Source organism: Bos taurus, chromosome 13, assembly GCF_002263795.3.
Source record: "Bos taurus isolate L1 Dominette 01449 registration number 42190680 breed Hereford chromosome 13, ARS-UCD2.0, whole genome shotgun sequence".
Classification (NCBI taxonomy): domain Eukaryota; kingdom Metazoa; phylum Chordata; class Mammalia; order Artiodactyla; family Bovidae; genus Bos; species Bos taurus.
In genome coordinates, this window is record NC_037340.1 from 44962340 (window position 1) to 44977634 (window position 15295).

At 45.3% G+C, this 15295-nt stretch overlaps 1 long non-coding RNA gene across 1 annotated transcript; it reads right to left on the bottom strand.

The window, feature by feature from the left end:
- Window positions 1–4888: 4888 nt before the first annotated feature.
- Window positions 4889–14608, bottom strand: LOC112449303 (uncharacterized). Its single transcript, XR_003037815.2, has 2 exons — window positions 13858–14608; window positions 4889–6472 (listed from the first exon to the last, which is right to left on the bottom strand). It is a non-coding gene; the product is annotated as an uncharacterized lncRNA (long non-coding RNA).
- Between the last annotated feature and the right edge of the window lie 687 nt (window positions 14609–15295).

The window sequence follows — 15295 nt, forward strand, 5'->3', positions numbered from 1 at the left end:
CATTTCCAAAACTTGCTGTACAGACTTTTTGTAACATATTTGTGATTATTTTGCCAAGTCTATAAAGAATATACATATATTCATTCGATAACTTTTGCTTAGATGTACTTTGATGATTTTCTTGCCTGTCACTGACTTTTTTTTTTAATTGGCGTATAGCTGCTTTGTGTTAGTTTCTGCTGTACAACAAAGTGAATCAACTGCACATACGCATATATCCCCTCATGCTTGGGTTTTCTTCCCATTTAGGTCACCAGAGGGCACTGAGTGAATCCCTGTGCTATACAGTAGGTTCTCATTAGTTATCTGCTTTATTGATACATAGTATCAATAGTATGTATATGTCAATCCCAGTCTCCCAGTTCATCCCACCACCATCGCTTCTTGGTGTCCATACATTTGTTCTCTACATGTGTGTCACTATCTCTGCAGATAAGTTAATCTGTTCCATTTTTCTAGACTCCACATACATATGTTACTATATGTATGTATACATATACAATACTTGTTTTTCTTTCTCACTCACCTTAATCTGTATGACTGTTTTCTAGGTCCATATGCACCTCTGCAAATGGCGTGTTTTATTTTTATGGCTGAGTAATATTCCATTGTATATAGGTACCACAGCTTATTTATCAGTTCCTCTGTTGATGGCTATTTAGCTTGCTTCCCTGTCTTGGCTATTGTAAATAGTGCTGCTATGCACATTGAGGTGCCTGTATCTTTGTGAATTGCGGTTTTCTCCCGGTGTATGCCCAGAAGTGGGATTGCTGGGTCATATGGTAGCCCTATTTTTAGTTTTTTAAGGAATCCATACTGTTCTCCATGGTGTCTACACCAATTTACATCCCAACCAACAGTGCAAGAGGGTTCCCTTTTCTGCACACCCTCTCCAGGATTTATTGTTTGTTGGTTTTTGGTGATGGCCATTCTGACTGGTGTGAGATGATACCTCATTGTGGTTTCAATTTGCATTTCTCTAATAATTAGTGATGCTGAACATCTTTTCATGTGTTTGTTGGCCATCTTTATGTCTTCTTTGGAGATGTGTCTGTTTTCCACCCATTTTTGATTGGGTTGTTTACGTTTTTGATATTGAGCTACATGAGCAATTTGTATATTTTGGAGATTAATCCTTTGTCAGTTGCTTCATTTGCAAATATTTTCTCCTCTTCTGAGGTCTGTCTTTTCATTTTATGGTTTCCTTTGCTGTGCCAAAGCTTGCTGTAATGTATGTCTCAGAGTGTTTTGCCTACATCTTCCTCTAAGACTTTTATAGTTTCCTACCTTACAGTTAGGTGTTTAATCTATTTTGAGTTAATTTTTGTGTCGGGTGTAGGGAGTATTCTGATTTCATTCTTTTACATGTAGCTATTCAGTTTTCCCAGCACCACTTACTGAAGAGAATGTCTTTTCTCCGTTACATATTTTTGTTTCCTTTGTCATAGATTAGGCGACCATACAGAGAAGGCAATGGCACCCCACTCCAGTACTCTTGCCTGGAAAATCCCATGGGCGGACGAGCCTGGTAGGCTGCAGTCCATGGGGTCGCTAAGAGTCAGACACAACTGAGCGACTTCACTTTCAATTTTCACTTTTCACTTTCATGCATTGGAGAAGGAAATGGCAACCCACTCCAGTGTTCTTGCCTGGAGAATCCCAGGGATGGGGGAGCCTGGTAGGCTGCCGTCTATGGGGTCGCACAGAGTCGGACACGACTGAAGCGACTTAGCAGCAGCAGCAGCAGGTGACCATAGGTGCATGGGTTTATCTTTTGGTTTCCTATCCTGCCCTGTTGTTCTGTGTTTCTGTTTTTCTTTGCCTGGCACTGTCTTGAGAAAGCATTTCATATTGTTTAAGAAAAAAAAATGTAATAGTGCATAGTTACATTCACTGAGACTTTTCACCTTAATCCTACTTTAAAATTTGTATTACTAAAGCAGAGCCTACCAGTAAAAGACTAGACTACTACATTACAGAGTATATTTCTATTTTAAGAAACACTTCCTGCATTCTGAACTGTTAATGGGATTATGTTTGAATTTCATAGAATTTAGATACTAGGAGTAGACTTTTCGATGCCATATGAATCTAGTTCCCCGCTTTCAAATATCAAGTGACTTCCTTCACCCTTGCTATCCCTTGAGGTGCTTTCACACAGTGGTGCTGTAGCAATAAAATTTAACCGTAGCCATTATATGTGAAAGGAAGCAAGGGGAAAAAATCAGCCTTGAGTTTGTGAGGACTCTGCAGGTCTCTGCTTTCACTGCTTGTCTCAGAGCTTCGTCTGTCTGAACGCCAGTTCTCCAGTAATGGCAGGGTTTCCACTTGGCGATGCTGGGCATGTGTGACAGACCTGCACTCACTACATCTCTCCAAGAATGATGCTCATAAAATAAACACCCAACCATAGGAAAATAAATTGTGTGTCTTTGTTAATATGAATTCATAGGAACTTAAATATATTCCTGACACATAAAATGGACACTTTTTTTCCGTTTATGGATCTCAATTTGAACCTCCCAACTGAAAAACTTCTTGGCTGAAAAACTGGAAGCCCATAATATTCGAGGCATTTTAGGAAAGGAGAACAAATCAAAATAGCGCAGTGGAGCACCCGTCATAGAAACACGTGAGGACTGTTGGTGTGTATTCCAGTTAGCCTGCTGACAGCAGCTACAAGGTTGGCCCCAGGTTTAATGAATGTTGTTTATGTCAGATACACCCAAATCCATGGGATTACCCAAGTCTCTGTTGATCTAAAGCACCTGGGATTTCTCCTGTCTGTGTGTTTTCATTTAAGGGCCAATTTACTCCAGAAAAGCTCAAAGGAGCATTCCAAAATATATTGCAGCAACGTTAAATTTAACCAATTGTCTTGAATTTAAGCAGCGTATGGACATTGTACATGATATGTGTAAAGCTGTTACTCGCGGTGTCAGCTGTTGACAAATCAAATGTGATTCTGGTGTGGCAGGAAGCCCAGCATGTGCTGCAGGACTGCCCTGGGGCAGGGGGAGGGGAAGCACGGCCTTCCAGGGCTGGGTCAATGGGCGCCGCAGAAAGGACCTGATTTAAATAACACTGGAACCCATGAATATCCGCTGGGCTCCCAGGCTGCCCGGATTTGATTCCTAAGCTGCAAAGAAACCTTCCTACTGGGTTGAGGGTGGCTCCAGGCCCCTCTGGGCGCTACACTTTCATGTCTTAGAGACCAGATGAGGGCAAGGCCTTGTGGGGCTGTGGCTGGCATCCGACCAGCGGTCCATAGGCCTCTTTCTTGGTCTCAAGCAATGTGGCGACAATGGCTCTATTATGGCATCCGTGCTTACGTCCTCACACTTCACATGCTAGATCGACGGGAGCATAACGAGTGGAGCCATCAAAGAGACCGGCTCAAAGTCTGGGTTTGAAAACACCCATAGATCGCACAGTCCCCAGCCGGGCTTTCCCAGGGGAAAGGGCCCGGAAGGCGGATGGGAGGCAGCCAGAGGCTGCCGCCTGCTCTGTGCCAGGCTGCCCTCTCTGCGTTCATCCTGCAGAGTCACGGGGATTCCCAGGGAGATCGAGGGAGGCTGGGGTGTCAAGGCTTCTCACGAATGCCAGTGAGCATGTGATGGGGGCGCCTGGGCTCTATGTCCTCCAGGAGCAAGCAGGAGACATTCACATGCCTGTGGTACCCAGGCGAGGGGCGAGGATGCAGCAGACCCAACAGGATGGGTGTGGGACCAGGTGAAAAGATGCTCGATTGCAGCTGAGGCACCAGCACACCATTCTGTCTGAGCACCAGACCCCCACCCCGGTGCAAGTGCTAGAATCAGCTACGGAAGAATGGAGTCATAACCATGGCACTGATAGGAACCTTAAAAATCTGGTCTGAGAAAACCACGTCTGGAAAGTGTTCTCGAAAACACAGTGGTCCATTTAGCCAGGCGGACGGTCTCACAGAACCCCTCAGGGGTCTGAGCAAGAGGCACGAGTGTTAAAATCCACTTTTAACAAGAGCCATTCAGGTCACAATGGACCAAGAAAAATCCATCACTTACGGACTCATGGAAAATCACTTTTTAAAAAGACATGGTTTTATCACTTTGCTGCAATTTCTTACACATGATTTGAGTCTTGATGACAGACCAACCCATTAACAAGCTTCTGGGTTTCTTAGGTAGGCTCTGCTAGACAATAAACCAACCGCACTTGGTTAAATCAAGTGGATTCAACAGTCTTCTGCACAAGCCACAAGAAGCAGATGACCTCCACCTCACTAGGTGGCAATTCCAAGTAGCCCCGCTTTGCTGTGGTCTTGTTTGTTGTTTCCCTGCATAGTGGTACAGTATCTCAAAATGTGAAGTGGGGACAGCTCATGTTGCCTTCTTGGGTTTGTCTCATTTTGTTTTCACCGTCTTTGTTGTTTCGTCACTCAATCATGTCTGACTCTTTGCAGACCCATGGACCCTCCAGGTGCCTCCGGTCCATGGGATTTCCCGTAGGAATACTGGAGTGGGTTGCCATTTCCTTCTCCATGGGGATCTTCCCAGATCGGGGATCAAACCTACATGTCCTGAACTGGCAGGCAAATTCTTTACCACTGAGCCACCAGGAAAGCCTCATATTGTCTTTAAAGGGTAGGGAGAGGGACCAAGATACTGTTTTGAACCTTCCATCTGCCTCCTCCTGCCAGTCTGGACCAGCTCTGGGACTTGTCATGGGTGTTACTGGTCTCCCCGTGAGTATGGCAGCTACACTGAGTGTCCCCATCAATCCAGGCCACCTCAAGACCAGGATGCAGCAGGACGAAACCAAGACCTCCATGTGGTTAGTTCCAAATACTGGAAAATGCAAGCTTCATATCAGACACAAAAAGAACCAACTATGCCATTTTCCTGGAGAATAGGAAAGACTACTTCTTCTTTATTGGTTACAGCTTTAGTCCTGCTATCGTCTGCTCTGCTTCCAGGTAAGATTTGTGAAACCCCAGGCATAAAATGATCCCTGCCCCATGACAGCACCCAGTCCAGAATGGACCTCACATCCTTCAACCATCCCCAAAATCACCTACCACAAGCCCAGTCCCAGGAGTCCTTCTGATACCCTCTTGCTCAGATACCCCCACCTCCAGAGGCCACAGGGTGTCCTGGTGATGTTCATCTGGGAGGTGTGGGCACCACCCTCCTCCACAGACACAGTTGGCCACGTGCATCACTGCACCTCTCCAGGGGACAGCTCTTGGGGGTCCATTTCTCATCTCGGCCTCTTTGTTGGCTTGTACTTGGGCTTCAGATGCCTGTTAAATATCCCCAGATACCTCCTTGCTCGAAGTCCAGATTCAGTGTGTCCCAAGCTAAATCATCATGGTTTTCCCTCAGTATCTTCTCTCCTTCCTGCAGCTCCTGGCTCACATAGATCTCTGGGTACAAAAGGAAGCCTGCAGAAGAGCTGAACATTTCCAGGCAACATGTTAGGAGCACTGATGCCCCTACCCAGTGTGAGGTTCTACTTGAGTATCATCCAGAAACTTGCTCTCTGACACTTGCTGAATGTGGTAAAGAAGACCACTGACGTGAGGTTCTCCATTAGAGAAGTTGGGCCCACCTCCAGTAAAAGAGGCACATAGGGAGTTCTGGGCCGGAGGTTCTTGCTAGAACAACTCAACAGGAATCTTGCACAAGGCCGGCAGTGGTTGGTAACGAGGGCGGTAACACATCCAGGGTGGAGGATGAGGAATTCAATCACATGTCGATGGTGGGACATTTTCACTAAACTGACCCATCAGGACTCTTCCCGAAACTGATCTGAGCAGCCCAGGGTCAGAGTGGCATCTGGGCCTGGTCCAGAAGAGGTCTCAGAGGAGTCCAACTCAGGTTCAGTCAGGGAGACAGACTGTCAGTATGTATAGCATCACTGTTCTTAACTTTATTTCCTTACAGTTTCAAACAAAAGTAACAGAACAGACAGTCCTTAAAGTTCAGGAATATGGCAGCACAAGGTGGTCATGTTCTCCGTCTGTGAAGATTTGATTTGGGGGGAAAATTGCCCAAAACAGCTGTTTTCTTTCCAGATGTTTCTGTTCACCACCCTGGGAAATTGTAGCATGGTAAAATTCAGACTGACCTGTCCCACCATCTGAATGATCCTTCCCCCAGTGTAAGTGGAGAAAGAGGCCACTTGCTGAAACGTGAGCCACAGCGAGAACACTGCTCTTCTCCTGTGTGCACCGCTCTGCCCAGGTGTGCAGCTCAGAGATGTGTGCCCTCCAGCTCTGTCTTCAGCGAGGACATGGATAGCAGGCTTGACAGTAGTCTTGTCATCTGAACGGATAGTTTCTGAGGCTGGATTTCCATCAGAATCTCTGGAGAAGTGCTTTTTCTTTCATTCCATTCCTTTCTCTTAAGAAACACATATTCCCAGGTCCCCACAGCATGCACCACCCCCAGATTCTGATTCAGAAGATATGGGACACGAGAGGTAGAATCTGTAGATGAAAACACAAAACAAAATGAGAAGTTCTCCCAGGCAATACTGATGACAAGCAAGACTTAGAAATGGCTTATTGATTAAACAAAATGGCTTACATTCTGGACATTGTCATCAGGTCAGTCCAGTACATTCTAACTTACTACCCTTTGTCGGCCACATACATCACTGCAGCTCTCCAGGGGACAACTCTTGACTGACAACATGGAAATAAAATATTCCTTTTTTATATAAAAGTTAAAGACTACATAAAGCAAAATATTTAGAATGCTTTCTGTTAATGTTTAAAAATAAATAAAATCCAGTGTATATTCTTTTCAGTTTTTACCAAGGTTTTTCACTCATAATATTAAACAAATTTTCTCTAAATATAATTTTTCTTAAAGTAAATCTTTGAGGGGATCCCTGGTGGCTCAGATGGTAAAGAATTTGCTTGCCAAGCAGGAGATACAGTTTCAATCCCTGGGTTGGGAAGATCCTCTGGAGAAGGAAATGTCAATCTACCTCATGACAAGTAGATGGGGAAACAATGGAAACAGTAACACATTTTATTTTCTTAGGCTCCAAAATCACTGCAGATGTTGACTGTAGCCATGAAAGTAAAAGACACTTGCTTCTTGGAAGAAAAGCTATGACAAACCTAGACAGTATATCAAAAAACAGAGACATTACTTTGGCGACAAAATTCCATCTAGACAAAGCTATGGTTTTTCCAGTAGTCATGCACGGATGAGAGAGTTGGACAATAAAAAAGGTTGAGCGCCACAGAACTGATGTCTTTGAACTGTGATGTTGGAGAAAACTTTTGAGAATCCCTTAGATGACAAGGAGATCCAGCCAGTCCATCCTAAAGGAAATCAGTACTGAATATTCATTGGAAGGACTGATGCTGAAGCCAAAACTCCAATACTTTGGCCACCTGATGCGAAGAACTGACTCATTTGAAAAGACCCTGATGCTGGGAATGATTGGGAGAGAAGGGGACAGCAGAGTGTGAGATGGTTGGATGGCATCACCAACTTGATGGACACGAGTTCGAGTAAGCTCCAGGAGTTGATGATGGACAGGGAAGCCTAGTGTGCTGCAGTCCATGGGGTTGCAAAGAGTCAGACATGACTGAGCGACTGAATTGAACTGAACTGGACCCACTCCAATATTCTTGCCTAGAGAATTAAATGGACAGAGGAGCCTGGCAGGCTGCAGTCCATGGAGATGAAAAAGAGTCAGCTTAGAAGACCTTCCAAAATCTTCCTTCTGTTCCTAAGCTTCAGGGTAGCCCTGACGAATAGTTTTTTTTAAAAAAAAAAACAAAGATAGGTAAGCTTTCTCTTGTCACATCTGTTCTGCTTTTACCGAGGGCAGCTGGTTTGCCATCTCCTCCCCATCCTGTGCTCATCTCCAGTAACCAGTTAAAAAGGTATAATTTGCTTTCATCAGATGGTAGGGTTCTTAGGGGCAAAATAACATCCTTTGCTGTGTCCCCACCACGTTTAACAGCGTCAACTCCTTGTTAAAGGTGTGAACGTACAGATTCACAGTCAAGTAAATGGACCTGATCTTCATGTGCACAGCACAGATCATAACTCTCCTAATGGGAATGAAGTCATTCGTCCTCTGAAAAGTAAGAAAATGTACCTGACCCCTCATATGAAGTCTCTGAGATCAGCTGTAATTTGAAAAGTGTGTGACAGTGCTCTCTACACAAATATGAGATCATGGGATGTCAGTACTTATTGGATCACTGGTCACATACATGTCTGGCTGCCCTGGAAAAGGTAGTATGATGAAAAGAGACAGGCAGTTGCGAGAAGCTGGGTTCTCCTCTTGGCTATTGTATATAACACTGCCTTGAAGATAGGTGTTCAGAAATCTGTTCAAATCCCTGCTTTCAGTTCTTTTGGTTGAAACCCCACAAGTGGAGTTGCTCCATCATGAGATAATCCTGTGGAGAACCTTCACGCTGGCATCCACAGAGGGTGCACCAGTTTACATCCCAGCAACAGCACACAGGAGTCCAGTTTCTCCATGTCATTGTCAACACTTGTACTTTCTGGTCTTTTGATAGTTAGCTTCCTGGTGAGTGTGGATGGCTGTCTCATTGTGGTTTTGATTTGCATTTCCCTAACGTTTAGTGCGGAGAAGGCAATGGCACCCCACTCCAGTACTCTTGCCTGGAAAATCCCATGGACAGAGGAGCCTGGTGGGCTGCAGTGCATGGGGTCACCAAGAGTCAGACACGACTGAGCAACTTCACTTTCACTTTTCACTTTCATGCACTGGAGAAGGAAATGGCAACCCACTCCAGTGTTCTTGCCTGGAGAATCCCAGGGACAGGGGAGCCTGGTGGGCTGCCATCTATGGGGTTGCGCAGAGTCGGACACAACTGAAGCAACTTAGCAGCAGCAGCAGCAAGGATTAATGATGGTGAGCATCTCCAGATGTGCTTATTGGCTGCTGGTAATACTTTATTTTTTCACTAAGGCATTTATGGCAATCAGCCCCACACACGGGTGTTTGAACTTCTTTATCAAACATCAAACTCCAAACTTTGGCCACAAAGATGAGAAGATCTTGTTGGAAAAGACCCTGATGCTGGGAAAGATTAAAGGTGGGAAGAGAAGGGGATGACAGAAGATGAGATGTTTGGATGGCATCACCGACTCAATGGACATGAGTCTGAGTAAACTCTGGGTGTTGGTGATGGACAGGGAGGCCTGGTGTGCTGCGGTCCACGGGGTCACAAAGAGCCAGATATGATGAGCGACTAAACTGATCAAACAACTTAGCTGTTGTATTACCGCCCTGGATGGTTTGTTACTCTCACGGGTTTATGTGTTGACCAGTTGTCAGTCTTGTGCCTGGAGCTTTGTGTCTGTCACTTCATTTGATTCTCACCCAGACTGGGAGTGGCAAGAGCTGGTGTCCCCATTCTAAGACAAGAGTGACACAAGCTAAGTGAGTTCTCTAAGCCCGAGTGACCAGTTCCCAGCCCTGCTGGAAATAAACTCTGGGCATCTGACACCAAGATCGTTTGGGGAAACAAGCTGTGTCCACTGTAATGACAGGCCTTGCAAGCACTGCCCACTGGGGGAGAGCACCACTCCCCAGCCACATGATTGCTCTTCCCTACCTAGAGCACCTGGGTCAGAGAGACCCTGTGGAGCCACATGTGTCATCTCAGGGCATCTTCACCCGACTGGTACCTGGGCCCGTCACTTCTGCTGACACACAGTCTAAAGACAGTCTTTATATTTTAATACAGATGGTCCTTCAACTTCATTAATGCTATTAAATAAAATGCTGTTACGCATACAGAAAAAAATAAATAGAAGGACCTAGCTAAGCGTTTTTCTTTATTAGCCTTAGGGCAAGTTCATTAACCATGTTGGAATTGTTTTGTGTAATTTATGCGTTGTGTGCATGTACACGTAGTGTCAGATAAAATAGATCATTGACTCAATTAATAATCGCAGTGCCAACCCCCACCCCCACTGGGTTTAGGATCCATCTATCAGAGTTCTTGATAGATTTGAGCTTCTGCAGCTTATGCACAGAGCGGCCTTCTGTCAAGAAACATATATTTGGGCTTGAAAAGGTCGAAGTGCCCTTTTAAGCAGAAAATGACTGAATCAGGATCATTAGCAACTGAGTCATCCTATTATTCAATCTTCCCCTCACGCCCCTCCCACCATATGAGACCAGTTTCTTCTTTTTCCACTGGTTTAGCAGCCTCATTGTATTTCCTCTGGGTCAAGGAGCATTTTTGGCTATGAAGTACAATTGATTTACAACACCGCGTTTCAGGTGTAGAGCAAAGTGGTTCGGTAATATACATACATATATACAAAGAGCTTTTTAAAAATAATTGTACTTATTTATGGCCATGCTGGGTCTTTGTTACTGGGCAGGCTTTTCTCTAATTGCAGTGAGTGGGGGCTACTCTTGGTTGTGGTACATCAATTTCTCATGGTAATGGCTTCTCTCATCAGGGGGCACAGGCTCTAGGCCCACGGGCTGTGGAGCATGAATGGGTTCAGTTGGTCCACAGCATGTTGGATCTTCCTGGACCAGGAGGTGAATCCGTGTCTTCTGCATTGGCAGGCAGATTCCTTACCACTGAGCCACCAGGGGAGCCCCCACGAGGAGTACTTTTAGAAAAGGAAACTATTAGCAAGGTGAAAAGACAGCCTTCAGAATGGGAGAAAATAATAGCAAATGAAGCAACCGACAAACAACTAATCTCAAAAATATACAAGCAACTCCTACAGCTCAACTCCAGAAAAATAAACGACCCAATCAAAAAATGGGCCAAAGAACTAAATAGACATTTCTCCAAAGAAGACATACAGATGGCTAACAAACACATGAAAAGATGCTCAACATCACTCATTATCAGAGAAATGCAAATCAAAACCACTATGAGGTACCATTTCACACCAGTCAGAATGGCTGCGATCCAAAAGTCTACAAATAATAAATGCTGGAGAGGGTGTGGAGAAAAGGGAACCCTCTTACACTGTTGGTGGGAATGCAAACTAGTACAGCCACTATGGAGAACAGTGTGGAGATTCCTTAAAAAAACTGGAAATAGAACTGCCTTATGATCCAGCAATCCCACTGCTGGGCATACACACTGAGGAAACCAGAAGGGAAAGAGACACGTGTACCCCAATGTTCATCGCAGCACTGTTTATAATAGCCAGGACATGGAAGCAACCTAGATGTCCATCAGCAGATGAATGGATAAGAAAGCTGTGGTACATATACACAATGGAGTATTACTCAGCCATTAAAAAGAATACATTTGAATCAGTTCTAATGAGGTGGATGAAACTGGAGCCTATTATACAGAGTGAAGTAAGCCACAAGGAAAAACATAAATACAGTATTCTAACGCATATATATGGAATTTAGAAAGATGGTAACAATAACCCGGTGTACGAGACAGCAAAAGAGACACTGATGTATAGAACAGTCTTATGGACTCTGTGGGAGAGGGAGAGGGTGGGAAGATTTGGGAGAATGGCATTGAAACATGTAAAATATCATGTAGGAAACGAGTTGCCAGTCCAGGTTCGATGCACGATGCTGGATGCTTGGGGCTGGTGCACTGGGACGGCCCAGAGGGATGGTATGGGGAGGGAGGAGGGAGGAGGGTTCGGGATGGGGAACACATGTATACCTGTGGCGGATTCATTTTGATATTTGGCAAAACTAATACAATTATGTAAAGTTTAAAAATAAAATAAAATTAGGAAAAAAAAAAAAAGAACAGATACAGAACAAGAAAAAAAAAAGAAAAGACTCTCCAGTTTCCAGAGGGTTCTGGCCTGTGAGGTTTCTCCTACTGGGGAAACCTTGGTCACACTCAGATCTCTGGATCTGTGAAGTGAGTCTCTCCATGACTTTTTCTTTAATTACGCTGGATTCATCTGCTTAGAAAGCAGCCCATAGCTATAGGGATGTCATGCTCATAGTATAAACCTTCCTCCATGATGCGCGTTGTCTGCTGGGCCCAGGTGGAGCTGGTCATCCTCAGGCCTGGAGGAGGAGTGCCCCTGTCCTTCCATACTGGGTGCCCATGGTGCAGTGTCCGCACTTCATGCTGGGTGCATCCTTATAAGGGAACTCAACATCTGAGCAAGGGCCTGGGCCTCCTGTTGCAGCTTCTGATGGCCTGGTGGGGACCTGCAGGGAGCAAGGAAGTTTGATGGGAAGGACCGCTCCTTGGGGACCACACAGCTGCCGAGGGCAACACAGAAAGCCAGGTTTCTCAGCAAAGTGGTTGATGCCTGAAGAGCAAAGGGAACTGCAGGATGGGGTCAGATGGATTCTGAGTTCTGACTTCATAAATTCCAGCGTAGCATGGCTTCCTTGAGACAAGCTCAGTGCACTGGAGGGTCTCATGAAGCACGGGTAGTTTTCCAAATCAAAGCGGATGAGTGTGTCGGGAATGGCTGAGATTGCTCAAGTCAATCACATGTGTGAAGCAGTGGGCATTAAACAGTAGGTTTACCCAATGAAGGGCCGCCATGCCCCACAGGGTCAATGTGAACCATGGCTAATCCAGATGGAGATGGGCCTGGAGCAAAGATGGACACCGCATTTCTTAGTATGAAAATGGTGTAAATTAATGTTTTATAATATTGATTACATGTTGAGGAGTTAAGATTCTGGGTTAAACATGTTATTAAAGTCATTTTACTCATTCCTCTTTTTTATTTTTTTCAAGGTGATTTCAAGGAAATCCTGAATGGTGTTTGTGAACCCCGTTGTCTCTGGGCAGTGTCTGGGATGTGCTAACTGCCTCACGTGTGCCTAGAAGACAGGTCGCCCCACACTTTCCTTCCCTAACTTGACCTCAAAGCTCCACTTGGTAGAACACTTACAAATCTTCCTTGAAACACTGATTTTCCACAGTAAACTGCTTCAGGAACCAGTCATAATAACGTTTTCCTCTTTGGGTCAGTCTCACAGAGACCCAGCTACCTGCCACTCTGCATCCTCTGACAAATCTACAAGGATGCTGCGTATCCCCGACATGCTTGTCAGCTGAGGGCTGAGCTGCACCAGTGAGGCAGGCCATGCATTTTACATATTCAGTTAATTAACCTTATGAACCTTATAATCTACTAAATAATCCAGGGTCCTTAAATAGTACACCCACATTTAAACACTCAGAACAAACTTATCCAATTCACTAAAATGTAACTAAAACCATGGGTCTGTTCTTTAAAATTATCATTTAATCATCTTAAAACACCAGAAAAAAAATGTACAAAATTGCAAATGAATTCCAGGAGTCATTGTTAGAAACCCGTAGTTCCATTGGTCTCACAAGTCCTGATACTTTCACTAACCTTGAGATAGGGGGTGCAATTATACAGATATTGGGGGGATTTGGAGAGTATATCTGGAAAGCAGGGGGATGAGGCCCATCTTGGGGAGGCAACTCTGAGACTGCTCTATCCAACGATGGGTTACAGAGCCCAAATGTCACATAACTTCAGCAAAAGATGTAAGGAAAGGCGATGTATTAACTTCCTTAGGATATTAACATAAATATTGTGCATCATAAAATATCTAAGGAGAATTTTATGTGTGATTTGCAGCAAAAAAAAAAAAAAAAAAAGCTCAGAACATTAGGACATTTATAGTAACAGCAACTGACAAACGATACTGATGAATATGTGGATTACATTACATTTCTCTTTAAATAAACGTGGCTTTCAGCCTAAAAGTGAAAAAGCCATTGGCACAAAAGGCTTTGGATTTTCCTGAGCCTAAAATATTTGGAAAGCACTTGAAGGAGTTTTCCGCACCTCCTGCTGCCCTCAGTAATCCCCACCTAAGCTCCTCTTGAGTAAACGGAGAATGACTCACCCTCTGCTCAAGCACTCGTCTCCTTTCCAAGCACCAGCCCTTTCACCACGCCAGCTGCAGCCACGACGCCAGGAAGCTCTGATCTAGCCCTGAACTCGTTCTGGATCGTGAAGGCCAGTCCAGCAGAGACCGGGACTGATACTGAGCTGGCTGGGGCCGGGTCTGCTCCGGGGTCAGTTTCCTCCATCTTGCAGAGGTCCTCATGAGCCGCTGAGATGAGAAGGCTGGGCTTCGAGGCCAGACGGCTGGGTGCAAAGCTGGCACCTTCTCTTTCTTGCCGTGAAAAACTCCCCAGAGTTGTGGGGCTCAGAGCAAAGTGGAAATGGAGGCTCCTTTGTTCACAAAGCGTTGAGAACCTCCAGACGTGAGGGCAGAGTGCTGCACCCAGGCTGGGCGGTATTGTCTCTGAGCGTCCTGTATCTTTGGCGCTGGGGTTTCTGCCTCGGCTCTGGATCTTTGCCCATGTGATTCCCCGTGACCTATCTGCTGGGCCATGGAATTAGGACAGTGAAGACAGCTTTCAGTTACTGAACTCAAACAAGCCACAGTTTCTACCTGAGCTTTCTACCTGCCCTGTGTTTAATTTCTACTCAATGCCCCCCTCCAGGTCTCACATGCAGATATGAAGTGCAGTCCTGAGTCACAGGCCCACCATCAGCAGCTCACGTTTAGCAGCGACAGGGCAGGACTGGAGCCTGGTTCCTTCTGCACCCAGCTCTGTTCACCATCACCTGCCCTGCCCTCAAGAAAAGCACAGGCACAGCCCAGCCCCAATTCCTTGGCCCAGTGCTTTTTTTAAATACATTGATTCACCTTGGAGACATTTGTCAGATGTTTTTGTAAGGAAAGCAAGCATGCAGAAGCAGCCGTGGGCACCTCATCTGCAGGGGATGGAGGTGGGGCAGGGGTGGCCCTGGTCTCCTGAGCCCAGTTTCCTAGAATCTAGTCAGAGGAGCCCAGGGCCATCCTTCCAGCTGGGAGTACCCCGTTCCTCCTTCTCCCGCTCTTATTAAAACAGGAAACTTTGTTATATATACAACGCCTTCGTTCTCTAAGCTGGGTTGATCCCAGGTAACCATCCTTTTAATTATTCATTAATGCTTATTGCTTTTTCTTATGAAAAAAATGGTGGCACATATAAGAATTCTTATTTTTTTTCCTCTGAAGCAAATCATTGATCCTTCTCTCCACCTCCCTGCTTCCTGCATTTCAGCTGTTTGTGAAGTTGGATTCCTGGGAGTGGGGCTCCTGAGGCCCGAGGACAGTCACTCGAGGAGCCAGTCCGGACTCAGCCGGGCTTCTGAAACTGCTCTCTGCACAGGGGCTTATGGCTTGTGTGCTTCTGTGGGCACGGAAATCTCCCTGTTCAAGTGGCCAAATAAAGTAAGATAAGGCCCCTTTGATTTTTTTAAACAGCCTTTTAGAAAAAGAAAATCAT